Raw genomic sequence first — 14,166 nt, 5'->3', positions numbered from 1 at the left:
GAGGACCATGCCAACGGTCTGTGGGGGGGGTCCTGGAGAAGTTTCCGCATTCTTTTGGTTTAGTTAAAGAAGCTCGTTCAAGGGCTCGCTCGGCAGAAGCTTAGTGAGCTCCAGTAGACAGCCAGCAGAGAGCAGTGAGGAGTAGCTAGCCCTTGAGAGAAAGCCCGGGAGCTAGCCCGGCAACCTGTAAACATTTGATCCGCAGTCAATATCAGCTCAGACAAGCAGGACGTAGGGTTTTACACCTTCGGGTGGCCCGAACCTGGGTAAAAGACGTGCATGCATCTGTTCATAAATTAGCGCGCACTCCTAGCACTTCTTCTCGCCGGCCCCGCAGGGCCAACCGACCGTGCCGGCGGTCGCCGGGTCTCTGCCCCAGACGCTCCTACCGAACCTAAAAGGAGGCCGTGGCTGCACGCCTCCGGTGTCGGAGCACCGTGCGACGACAACAAAGAAAAGACTATGCTTCACCTGGGTTCCATTGGATGTGGCTTATAATTACCTTTCTGCTCGTTACCTCCTTACCGGAGTAATAGCAAAGGAGTGTAGCTCAAATTATTAAACTGTCAACTTCGAACATAGCTTTGAAAGGAAGCATTTGTTTTCTATTCCAAGATCGAGGCATGTTAGTAAATTAATATTTGGACAATGCCATGGTCAAATCTCTCATTCCACATCAAACTCTTAGATTCCGTTGCCACTGTGGTTGCATATCAAGCTTTTCTAAAATGAAAGATATATACGATGGCAGCTAATGCACACACAGAATCTGTTACTCTCAAATCACAAGCTACAGCCTCTTGTTCTAATACAAAAAGATGTGCACTTAGGCGAGACGTTCGAGAAAAAACATACCTTTAAGATGCATGTTACAGTCAAAATCTTGTCATGTTTACATCTGGGACAACCTTCCTAACTCCCGATGCTTTCAGAAAGTAAGGATGGATCGTAATTGTACGATACACATCTGAAGCCATAAAAATGGTTTTCCCTGTTTGTATACCAGCTATCTGTTGTTGCCACTGTTCCCCAAAATGCTTTCAGACTGTTTTCCAAGAGTTGTGCATAGTAGCTAGTACATTTCCAGCAGTCGTTTGCTTGGTAGCTAGCAATGCTAAGCATGCACTGCGACAAGTTTCTTCAATTTATTTAATTAAAAACATGATAAAATTTATTTATTCAATGAGTTGCGGGTACAGCTATGCCTAGGCCTGATCCTGCGGAGTGTGGGAATTAATATAAACAAAAGTCAACTCAGTTTGCTTATGGTACGCAGCATTGGGCAGTCGCCATCACACTCAGAGCGGGGTGATGTAGCAAATTAACTCAAAGTTTGTGAACTAGTATGAAGCCGGACTCGGCTTCTTTGCACACATATGCGCCACAAAGTTATAGCCCCTAGCCACATGGACGAGGTTGAGATCCACATCTTGCTCACTAAAGTCGATCTGGAATTGATCAGCTGGTTCCACTATTGATTTAGGTCAATGCATCGATAGGCTAAACCAATGAGTTCTTTAATTGGGACTTCTGTCCAAGTCATGTTTAACAATGCGCACAGTTGCTGATAGCAAATAAATTGAGTATGCATACTACTAGTATAATTGTGGGTATGTGTGCTCAATTGTTTAAGCCGGCCAACATATGTGACAGTCAGTCAACTTGCCTCTGCTTCATTAAGATAATGAAGCCGGCGCAGTTTCATTGATTAAAGGCCTGGATCCACAAATTAAGGATTAAGGCTATTCTGCAGGATTAGAGATCAATTCTCTAGGAGTTGAGTGGTTTTGGTCTTTGAGCAGCTAGCAAGTCTTGTACAGCTATTCAACCCCACTAGTACTCCTATGTGACCACATGAGTACTTGAAGAGGCACATTCATTAACTAATTAACCTGTCAGTAGCTAATTAATTAATTGTTATTAGCTGTAGATTCGTTTGGTTAACGTGAAGTCACCATTGATCCAACGGGTAAACTATCAATGAGTTTCTTAATTAATTAGGACCTTGCTCACAACACAGCACAGGTCTAAGTCGCGCGTCGTCGTTAATTTACCATCGTGCATGACCCCCTGTGACTTTGGACAACACTCACATGGGGTGCGTGTGAAAACATTCACATGGTGTGTGCATACCAACGGATCAAGTGGCTAGCTATACTATATGCCTATACCATCTTGGCCTTACACGTGTCACACCTTCTGTACGTACGTCCTGATGGATCTAGTGCAGATGAGTTAGACCCCATGTGGTCAGTACATGTATAGCTAGCTGGTTCATATTGGCTGGAGGTCGATGCACGTCGAACCTTTTGGGGTCTGTGCATATTGGAAAGATAACGTTAATCAATTAGAGTCCTTAAAAAACAGCCCAGCTGGTTAAACAATTGATGGATGTCAGTAATCTGTCGACATCGATCGATCGTCTTGTTTATAGTCGATGGCACCACCCATCTGGTACAGTACCGAGGAACATCATTAGTTGAGTCACCAATCGAACCTAATAGATCCAAGCAAGAGCGCCCGAGGTAGAGTAGCAAAGAAGAGCAATGGCGGAGTTTGCGCTTGGTCTGACCAAGTCGGCGGTGGAGGGGACGCTGAACAGGGTGAAATCGGCGATCGTGGAGGAGGCGGCGGTCAAGGAGCGGGTGCTGAACGACCTGGTGTTCATCACCGGCGAGTTCCAGATGATGCACTCCTTCCTCTACACCGCCAACACGGGGGACCGTGCAGCCAAGAACCAAGTGGTGAGGACGTGGGCTCGATGTGGAGGACTGCGTCGACTTCGTCGTCTCCCTCGACATCAAGTCAGGCTGGTCCTGGCTGTGGCGCGTGGTGCCGTCCTGCATGGCGCCGCCGCGGCAACTCGACCAGGCCGTGGCCGAGATACAGATGCTCAAGGCGAGGGTGCAGGATGTGAGCCAGAGGAACACACGCTACAACCTCATCAATGACTCTGCAGCTGTGTTGGACGACTTGGATCAGCAGCTGCAGCCGCAGCCGCCCACAACATCCAACATCCTGCACGACGTGTGGGCGGCCGCAGGAGAGGGTCACTGGACGAGGGGCCTCAAACATTTGATCATCAGTGAAGGCACCGACCTTCAGGTGATCTCTCTATGGGTAACCACTAGTATCACTGAAGGAGGCGGCCGTGCTTCTGCTGCTCATCATCACGAGGCAGCGTACGTTATCAATAAGGCATATGATGACCCAGAAATCCGCCGGGAATTCAAAGCCCGTGCCTGGGTAAAGCTGATGCATCCTTTTGACCCGGACGAGTTCCTCGAGAGCTTGCTCACCCAGTTGTACTGCAACTCTCACCATCCAAACGTAGGTTGGGTAAAAACATGAAGGCGGCGGTGGCCATGGAACACGACGAGCTCTTGCAGCAACTTCGACAGCAGAGGTATCTCATCATCCTGGAAGATGTAACCGCTCTGGTAGAGTGGAATACCATCAGAATGTACCTGCCGGCGGACACTAACATCGGCAGCAGGATCATCGTGTACACTGCGCACGGCTTAGGGCTCGCATGTTTCTGCACAGGGGAGCCGTACCGAGTATCAGAGCTCAAACGCATCTCAGATGGTCAATCTCTTTGTGCCTTCTCCAACAAGGTAAGTAAATCCACTTGATCCAACAAATTCACTTACACTTTGCGTACCTTCGTTCCATGAAGAGTATATCCGCTTCCTTCTGAAATACTATAGTAATTAAATGATTTTTTTTTTAAATTACTCATTTTTATGAACTAGCAGTGTCTCTGCGTGGGAAACTAGTTTCTTTAATATTTTTTATACATGGAACATTATTGATCATTTTGGGATTTTACAAATAAAATATTTATAGGGGGTACCTGTTTGACGGACGACCACCCAAAGCAAAGGCAGCTGACGAATTCCGGCAGGAATTTTTTTTTGCCATTCTTGGAAACTTTTTATTTCTTCAAGTTTTACTTTTAAAAAAATAGCTTTTAATTTGTTGGACTTCTCATTTTCATTTTTTGCTTTTGGGCTTTTAATCTTTGATCTTTTTATTTTCGAGCTTTTTATTATTATTGTTTTTTGGCTTTTAATTTTTAATTTGCAAAAACAATTACCCTCCCCGCGGCGATGACAGCGGCGGCCGCGGCGCGAGGTGGCGGTGCAGATCCAGGCCACAGGGGCCCTCAGACGGCGTGGATCCGGCCTCTCTCCGATCAAAGGAGAGTTAGTCAGTCATATCTTAGCTTGCGAGAGGGTGTTGGAATGAAGATATTTATTATGCAGCAATTGCTGCCACAAGCCTTCCTCATTAACTTGCGAGAGGTCATATCTTAGCTTGCCAGAGGTCGTATCTTAAACAACCATTTGCTGAGTAAGCACTTATTATTTAGTTCGAGCAGCTCGATTCCTAGCTCGCCCTGCTCTTTAGGGCAACAGGTAATGTTCCATTTGGTAAGCCGATATTTCCTCTTTTGATCGTCAGATTGCCAAAAGAAACAGGGTATGTAGAAATCCAATCATTGATACACCCCAATGGGTAACGCAAGAAAGGATTGCATAAATATAGGCATGCTCAAGAGCACCGAATTTATCGAAACAATTAGTTCTCTGTGGATGGTGACGGGGAGACAGGTTTTGATCCAAGTTTTCCGAAGATGAATGGGTGCAGCTGGCCCCAGGGAGGACCAGTTGACCCCCAGCTTAAGCCAGCAGTTCCTGCTGAAAGGGCAGTTGAAGAATAGATGGTCACGAGTCTCCCGCAGATTTTCCGAGCAAAGAGAGCAGAAAAGAGCACCATCTCTGTTGCAATTTCTTTTGTCCATCATATCTCTAGTATTGAGGTGATCACACGCAAGGAGCCAGAAGAATCCCTTAATTTTGGGCGCACATTTGTTTTTCCAAATCCAGATGCTGTTTCGCCCATTGTCGGTATCCTGGTAGCAGTGACGGTAGTAAAGATTGGTAGAAAACTTTCCAGTCCCCCAACGGGTGGGCCAAAGATCGCAATCCTGTTGCTCTAAGTGAAGACTGTCAAGGATGGCATTGATAGCTTGAAGCTCATGGAACGCTAACGTGGAGAGCGGGAGGGCAAAAAGGCCAAAGTGATCATCAGCTAGACATAAGTTTTGCAGCGTGATATCCTTGTTGATGGCAAACGAGTAGATTCTGGGAAACTTGTCTCTGATGGGGACGTTATCCCACTCATCCAAAAGAAAAGTGATGCCCCGTTCCCTGGCATACCTCTGAGGACAGCTTTGAAGTTTGGAATGAGCAAAGTGAGATCCTTCCACCAGAAGGATCCCACTAGATCCGAGGTTGAAGGCAGCGAGTTGGTGTAGTAGGATTTCCAAATTAAATTGACCCAAGGGGTGTCCATATGATTGTAAAACTTGTAAAGGAATTTGACCATCTGAGCTTCATTGAAGGCCGTGAGGTTTAGAATACCAAGGCCGCCCCTGTCCTTAGGCCGACACACCCTGTCCCAAGCTGCCAGAGCTTTGCATTTCCCAGTGATTTCCGATTTGTTCCACAGAGCAATTCTTCTTCGCTTATCCACTGCCTCCTTGAAGCCTTCTTGCACTCTGAAGACACTGAGGGCAAAAGCAGGCAGAGAGGAGAACACAGACTTGACCACCTGCAATCTGCCCCCGCAGGAGAGGAAGGAAGCACACGAGGCCAGCCTTCTGTCGATGCGATCAACGACAGGCATCAGATCACGGATTTTTGGCCGGGTAGTTCCCACAGGCAGGCCCAGGTAAGTGAACGAGGAGGAGCCAGTAGCACACCCAAGAGTCCCAGCCAGGGTTTCAGTGCGTTGATCAGAGATGTTGATAGGGATCAAACAAGACTTGGCATATTTGACCCACAGACCAGTAGCTTGGTGAAGGACTCCAGAAGGGCTTTGAGGCAGATCAGTTGAGTGCTTGAGGCTTGTAAAATGATCAGGGTGTCATCAGCATATTGAACAATCGGAAATTGAGTATCTCCATTGGGAATGGGCAGCCCTAACAGGTCCAGGTTGAAAGCTCCGTTGATGATAATTTGCAGCAGATCCGCAGCTAGACGAAGAGCAGTGGAGAGAGGGGATCTCCTTGACGCACCCCCCTATGGCAGCAGAACTGTTTACCTGGAACTCCATTCAGGAGTATTGATGATGTGCCTGAAGCAAGAATGTTATCAATCCAACCGAGCCATCTCTCATCAAAACCCATGCGTTGAAGAATTGAGTGAATCGCCAAATGCTCAATTAGATCAAAAGTTTTTTCAAAGTCCAGCTTAATCACCACAATTCCCTTCTTGACTGCTTACATTGGTGATTATATTCAAGGGTCCAAGCCAGGCAGTCTTGGATAGAACGACTTTTGAGGAAGCCGTACTGATTGGCATGCACCAAGCTCAGGATAACACGTTGAAGCCTTAGGGATAGCAACTTGGTGATCAGCTTGAGGCAAGAGTTGAGTAGCGAGATCGGCCTGTAATCATTCACAGATTCCGGAGAGAGCACCTTAGGGATCATCGTGATAAACAAGTTGTTGCGGCAGTGAAGATCGATGTTGTTGCTGAAGAAGTCATTGCAGAGCGCATAAATCTCCCCTTTAATGATGGGCCAGCAGGTTTTGAAGAAAAGGCCGTTGAAACTTGGTACCAGACCGTTAGGCCTCCAGAGTAGTTCCTCCTTTTTTCTGTTGTTTCTATAGTTGTTGTTTCTGTACATATGTCCCTTTCTCTCTTGTAAGCTTCCTGGCCTCCTGGCCTTTTCATTTTGTCCTTAGTCAATGAAAGCAGCGCTGCTGCGTTTCGTCAAAAAAAGTTTAATGAAACTTGTTCCAGATTGAGTCCAGGTTTAATAATAACCAGGTTACAATTAACCTTTAATCGCACACTTATCTATGACGTCCCAGGACACATGTGACGTCCCAGGGTACATAAACTTTAATTATGTAGGTTAATTTCCATCAGGGATGTAATTAACTTGACAATCAACCTAGTAGGTCCTGCCAATCAGTATTGTACCCGGGTGATTTTTTCCAGTATATTAATATTGTATTTCAATACTATGTCACTTAAGTACACCATAAAAAAAGCGCAGCCCGGTGCATGTAGCTCCCGCTTGCGCAGGGTCCGGGAAAGGGTTACACCATGAGTAGATAAATTCCTGAAGTCCAAATTCCATCGAGTAATCATTCCAAATCAACAATAAATTCCACGTTGAGGTACTATTTCCAAATGGGATTAAATAGTTGCATGGCATATAAAATTCCTACATGGGCCAATTCACGCAAGCCCCTGCTTGATATATCAAATAATCTTCTTAATTAACAATCCTGTTGAATTCTTGCATCGTATTAATTAAGGGAAAAGTTTAGTTGCTCGCGAGCGTGTTGCGCCATCAATCTGCAGCCGCTCATCTTGCCGTTAGGTCTGCATACGGCGGCAGAGATGCTGACGCCAGGGATGGAAGTGTAGCAGTAGACGTCGCTTTCGGTCTGCAGTCCCTGCCTGTAGCTGATCTGAGGATGGTTGACCTGGTCGGACGAGTCAGCTGAACGAGCAAGTTGCGGATCAATTCCGTTCAGTTTTTGGAGAGAAAAACGAAATCGAACAGAGAGAGAAAACATATATTCGTGAGAGATGATGGATATATAGAGAGAACACATATTTTTGAGAAAATGGATATATATAGAGAGAGAAAAACTAAATCGAATAGAGAGAGAACACATATCTTAAGAGATCACGGATATATATAGAGAGAAAACACATGTTATTGAGAGAATGGATACAGTGGTTCACATCGCAGCCACACTGCTACCATTTTGCCATATTGGGATGGTGTTGATCGGCCTAGGCTAATGGCTATCCTAGGGAGACGGATCTGAGTGTTGCACTGTTGGGGTGAATAGGAGAGTACTATGCTTGATCTAAGCACAGTGCAACTGACGGAAACGGTGGTAGACGCCGGCAATCAATACTCCGTTTGGTGTCGTTATCAGCTGCATCGTGCGGCCAGGGACAGGACCGCCTTCGGCTGGGATTGTTGGAGCAACGCGCTCCAGAGCAAAAAATCCACTCATTAATTAATTATATGTTGTTTCTGTCATGCAATTGTCAGTCCGCCGGAGTGATATGGGTGAACTTAATTGGCAAATAACGCGTGGTGGTGTCGTCGTCCTGCGTCATTTTGATTACAAGTTCCTGTCTGAGTATCTCCGACGGCTACATCCCATACGTATGCTCTACAAATACATAATGTATAAGCGTGAAGAATTGGAAGGTCTAGTGGAATTTAAAGAGCAGAGTTGGGTGGATGTACCACATCCGTTCGACATGGAGCTCTTCTGTGTTCGACTGTTCCTGGGTTTTCAGCGACGAGGTGATTTTCGAGCCAATGAGATTGCAGCAGTCGGTGAGGGGGGACACCAAGGTACTGTCGAACGGTGTTGCAGGTATCTGCGTGAAGATGCCTGCCTCGTCGCTATTAAGGATCTGCAGTCAAAGGAACATTGGGACGATATCAACAAGACATTCTTATTATCCGGCGAGCCAGTTAATAAAGGCACCAGTATCATTGTCATTACGGAAGACAAGAGTGTGGGCGCACATTGTGTAGATCACCAACAACATCGAGTCTTTGATATAAAAAAAGATGTGTATACTGACAAGGCGCTTGAACGCTTGATGAAGGTACGTACGTGCTCTATCATTAACATCGAGTCTCAGTAGCTTGTACGAAAGATGTTTTGTATAAAAAATAAAGCCTGTAGTACAAAAACGTCGGTTTAATTAACAACTTAATTAACTTGCAGGATTATAGATGTAGTTTCCTACTAGCTTGGTCCATGGCCGATAAGGTAAATTAACAAGTATATGCATATCTTAATTAACTTGCAGGATTATAAATCATGTGGAATTGGAGGAAAGGAGGACTCTCGTAGGGCTCACCTTTTGTTCCACAACCCAGGTGATTTATCGCACTGGAAGTATGATTTCAAACTTGTTGGTCGAGAGAATGAAGTGTGTGCCCTGGAGAGACAAATAAAAGATCCTGGTGTGATCTCCGTATGGGGGGGTTCTGGTGTTGGGAAATCAGTGATTGTTAAAAAGGTCTACTATGACCAAATGTACGAGAGCCAAATTCGAGGAGACGAGAATAATAAATTATTTGAAGAATTCAGCTTTGTGGACGTGCCCAATCGTGGTCCATTCGATCTGACCGACTTCTCTTGGCACTTGCTGACGGACTTTTATACATTTAATCCCCGAATCAAGGAAGAGACTGTAATTTCTCTGTACGAAGGCCATCTGGACCCGATTCAAGCGTGTTGTCAGCTTCTGCAACAAAAGAAATGCTTGGTTGTGATCGATGGTCTGCAGTCTGAAAGTAATTGGGACAAGATAAGGGATACGTTTTTGCCCCCTGATGATCAGCCTACTAAAGGATGTATTGTTGTCATTACAGATAAACAAAGTGTCGCCGGACATTGTGTCGTTGATGATGATCGAGTGTTGGGTGTCGAACCTCTGACACTGTTTCGACATCATCCCTTGACAGAGGTGTGTATGTTTACTCCTCATATATAGTAACCAACTTACTTGCAGCAGATATATACTCTCTCCGTTCCTAAATTCTTGTTTCAAATTTGTCAAAATATATATGGATGTATCTATTATTAAAAAGCGTCTAGATACATGTAATATTTCGACAAAAATTTAGGAACGGAGGTAGTATATAACTTCTACGGATAAATATAGTCATCGACATTAAATATACGGTCAACCTGGCTTTGATTGCTAGCCATACTAATTAATTGTTATCTGTATATTCTACTTGCAGCAGGGTCCTCCTGGCCGTTTGCTGCGTACTTCTTGGACCACTCGATACCACCTTGTTGGGCGTCAGGAAAAGAGTTCATGGTTTTGTAGAGGTTTGGGCGGTGTGCATTCCGTGTGGGGGGTTGCTGGTGTCGGGAAATCAGCACTGGTCAGGGATGTATTCCTCGACCCGCAGGAACCTGACATACTTGGTAACATCATACCTTGCATTTGGGTTGATGTGCCTGATCCATTCCATCTGACGGAGTTCTCTCGGCGCTTACTTTTGGGTTTCCATCATCTCTCTCGAAATCATCTTCAAGCCAAAGAAATTGCAGCAGTTGCCATCATGGAAGGCCAAGACACTGTTCATGGGTGTCGTGAAATTCTGCGTGAGAAGAGTTGCATCCTTGTTATTGATGGCCTAATATCCACACACGACTGGGACCTGATAAGAAATTCCTCCTTGTCCGAGCATAGTACTATTCGAAGTAGTATCGTCGTCATTTCAAATGAAGAAAGTGTCGCCAAATATTGTGCATCACATGACAAGACGAGAGTGCTCAATGTCAAAGGTTTAAATGCTACCGATTCACTTCATCTCTTTGGAAAGGTGTGTTTTACTCTCAAAATAATACGAAATGCATGCATGATATTGTAATATTGTTGGAGTTAAAATTCCATATATGTTGGTGCCAAGAAAACAAGTTTCGATCCGAGGAGATATTTTGATAGGAGGATTTTTCCTTTTTCTTTTTATTAGTCCAAAAGCCTCAATCCATTAATTGAGAATAAGATAACTTCGAGTTAATTGACGGAAACCAGTCAAAAACAATCACAAAATATCCCATTGCCGTCATGAAACATGACCATGCCTTGGTCACCCTTTGCCCTGGCAGCAGGCAGATCTGGGGAAAGGAAACACGCTGGCGTTGGAGCCTGTCACCTTGCTACTAGAGACGTGAATGGGGTCAACTAAAAAATGGATCAAAATTTCATATTATTAATCACTAATGACTAATGAAACCACACTAAAAGTTTCAACTCAAAAATGAGTCAAATTAATGCAAAGCTTGGTTCGGGATTCAAATTTGGAGATTCACTCTCGAGATTGTTCATTTTGTGAAGTATGTACCATTTTCATTTTGTGTATTGACTTGTAACTTTTATCCCAGTGTTATATTCCTATAACTTGGTAAAATGCCAAAACTTGTTAATTTTAGACAAAGTTTTAGTATTGTTTCATTTTTCCCTATTAAACGGCTCTACAAAATGATAAATAATTATTTTTACATAAAAATTGTGATTTTAATTCCCGTTACTTTCTTTAGTGCCAAATGAAACAGTAAAAAATTCAACTAAAAAAGTGATGGTTTACATCATAAACTGGAATAAGAGAGAAATGGGCTAAAAAGGACAAAACAGACGAAACTCTTTGTCGGAGGTTTTTTTTTTGTCTGGCCTTCGGCAAAGAGGCCTCCGTTCACGGCGCCGTTAGCCGCAGCGTCAAGTCCACGTGGTCATCTTCTTTGTCGGAGGCCTTTTTTATTCTTTGACGGAGGCTTTTCTTTACCGGAGGCATTTTGAATTCTTTGCGAGAGACATTTTTATTTTGCCTCCGGTAAAGCGTCGGAGGCCCGAAAGAATGCCTCCAACAAAGGCTGAGACCTCCGGCAAAGAGAGGTCTTCCGGTTCCGGTAGTGCGTCCATGACCAGCTAAAAGATGGCTCCGCTGGACGTAGCCGTCGTGCTGCCTGATCAGAAAAACCAGGGGAATAGCCCAGCAGCTAGACCTGAGTTTTTTTTTTTTTTTGACATTGGAGCTAGACCTGACTGGTTTTTGTTTTACTCTGGAGCTACATCCGTGTTGGTCATGTGTTGAGGAGGAGGCCCAATGTCCCAAAACAACAATTGGACATGTGCACAGTTTAATTGCAATATGGAATTCCAATATCAGTTTAATTAAATTTATGAATATGATTATGCAGTTAAGTCATATTTGGCATATATTGAACATGTCACATTGCATTCCACATTTCATTTATTTCCTTTTCAAAACTGATTTTAGATCTGATATATCCATTTGACAGTCAAACTAAGCTATAATTTGGTTTTGGTGATGAATTTATCAACATATATTTTGAAATTAAGTAATTCTAATAAATGCGGAAAAGTTAGTATCGCTTGCAAATTGAATTTGTATGTAACTCGAAATTTCTGTAAATTTCAGATAGCTTGGGGCGCCGGCAAGAATCAGTTGACTACGGAAGAGAGGGAGTTTTCAGAAGCTATCTTGGCCAAGTGTCGCAGACTTCCCAAAGTAATAGCTGCTATAGGTGAATCCGTCGGGAACGAAATGCGTGGCCACAAGAGCTTGACAAACATATCAACGGAGATACATGGTGACTTTATTAGCATGTTGGAGATGGACTCAAGATTCCATTGTTTAAGGGGTCTATTTGTTTGGATGCAGTCCTACTTTGATGCGTGCTCGGATTCACTCAAGCCATGCATCTTCTATCTCTCAACCTTCCAGAACATCAGACGGAGGCGTATGTCGAGGTGGTGGATTGCTGAGGGTTACTCCACGGACACATCTGCAAGTGATACTGCAGAGGATAATGCGGAAATGTTGTTTGCTCAGCTTGTCGAGTCGAGCATAATACAGCAACAGCAGACACCAAGCAGCAGCAGCAGCAGCAAGATGGTGTACCAAGTTAATGGTTTCTTCCTTGAGTATATCAAGTCACGGCCAATGGAAGATAACCTTGTGTTTTCACTGGAAGGGCATTGCAGCGTCAACACTCAACGCACGGGACAACACCTTGCTATAATGAGCAGCTGGGATGGAGATGAGGCTGTATTCAAGAGCATGGACTTAACACGGCTGAGGTCTTTGACGGTGTCTGGGGAGTGGAGGTCATTCTTCGTGTCTAGTGATACGAAGATGAGAGTGCTTCGTGTGCTTGATCTGGAGGACACGACTTCTGGCGTAACAGATGATGTCCTGGAGCAGATCCTGGAGCTACTGCCTCGTCTCAAGTTTCTCTCTGTGCGAGGATGCAAAGATATCTTGAGGCAGCTGCAGACTCTGGATGTCAGATACACCTCTATAGTCGAGTTGGAACCTGTTATTATCAAGCTAGTGAAGCTGCAGTGTCTTCGAGCTGGTAGCACAAGCCAGCAAGCCTCTGCTGGCAGTGATGTCAAGAGCACAGGCCAGCATAAACGGTACCCAATACTCAATCTGAACTAAACGGAGTATTAGGCTATGTTTTTACACTTGCCTTCTTGATACTCCCTCTTCTTGAGCTGATACTCATATATCTAAATCGGAGTATCAAGGAGTAGCAACTAATCTCAGTCCTTAGATCAAAGAAAATGAACGGTCCAAATTAATTTCGAGGTACCGTAGAACAACTCTTCTATTACCACTGAGTCGTCTTTGGAGCTTTCTTGGCTAGGCAGGTTAGGTTACCTCCGTGAGGTGCAGCTCAAGGGTTCCTACAGCAAAGCAGTCAAGCAACACGTGCAGCAGAAACTTGATGAGCATCCTAGTTATGGAAACCCTGTAGTGGTGGAAGCTTCATGGCGAACAAAACCCATCAATCAAATAGCCCTGCTGCCTCTTCATCGCGTGCTGGCTGACACATTAGCTTCTTCTTGCTGTATGCAAATGTTTATCATCCGATCCACATGTTGTACTTGTATTTAGGTTTGTATCTTGACTTGAGTCACTCCTCTCCTTGTATTTAGGTCTGTATCATCCACATGTTGTTCTTGTACTATCTGAGTTTGTATCTTGAGTTCACTCGATCTTCTCCTTTGTACTGGTTATGCTTTGTCAAGTGATGCAGCCGTCGATCTCTTGGGCGCTCTCCATGGCTAGCTGCTGTCTCCATCGACCGAGCTGAATGTCATACCAGTAAGTGCAGAGCTATTCGCTCTGCAATTAAGTTGGAAGGAATGGCCGTTGTTTGAACGAAGGCGAGTTACAGGTCAGAGATAGATTCTGAACTGGACTCAGCTACAGGTGAGAGATAGCTTCAGAAACTAGCTAGCAAACCTGAAGCGAGTCTGGCTCAAGGGTTCCTAACCTACAGCCGATGCATTGAAGCAACACCTGCAGCAGCAGACAATTGAGCAGCTTCGTTCCTTTCTGGAGAAGAGCTGTCCTGAAGAAGCTGGAGGACCAACCACGTTGGTGTGAGTCCGTCATGATTAATTTTCTACTGAGATGTTCCAAATCAGAAGGCTCTCTATGCATTTTTTTTTCCCTGCATTGACAGGTTAAAAAAAAATTGGAATCTGCAGGTAGAGATCATGTATCAGGATGGTAATGGATAGTCAAAATGTGGATATCCATGGATAT

General features: G+C 44.6%; 1 pseudogene; it reads left to right on the top strand.

Annotated features, from left to right (window-relative positions):
- Nucleotides 1-227: 227 nt before the first annotated feature.
- Nucleotides 228-13,682, top strand: LOC100829858 (annotated as a pseudogene).
- Nucleotides 13,683-14,166: the final 484 nt, after the last annotated feature.

This window comes from Brachypodium distachyon, chromosome 4 (assembly GCF_000005505.3).
Source record: "Brachypodium distachyon strain Bd21 chromosome 4, Brachypodium_distachyon_v3.0, whole genome shotgun sequence".
NCBI classification, from domain to species: Eukaryota; Viridiplantae; Streptophyta; class Magnoliopsida; order Poales; family Poaceae; genus Brachypodium; species Brachypodium distachyon.
Note: the sequence above shows the minus strand (reverse complement) of the source record. Positions and strands in the feature narration are given on the sequence as shown.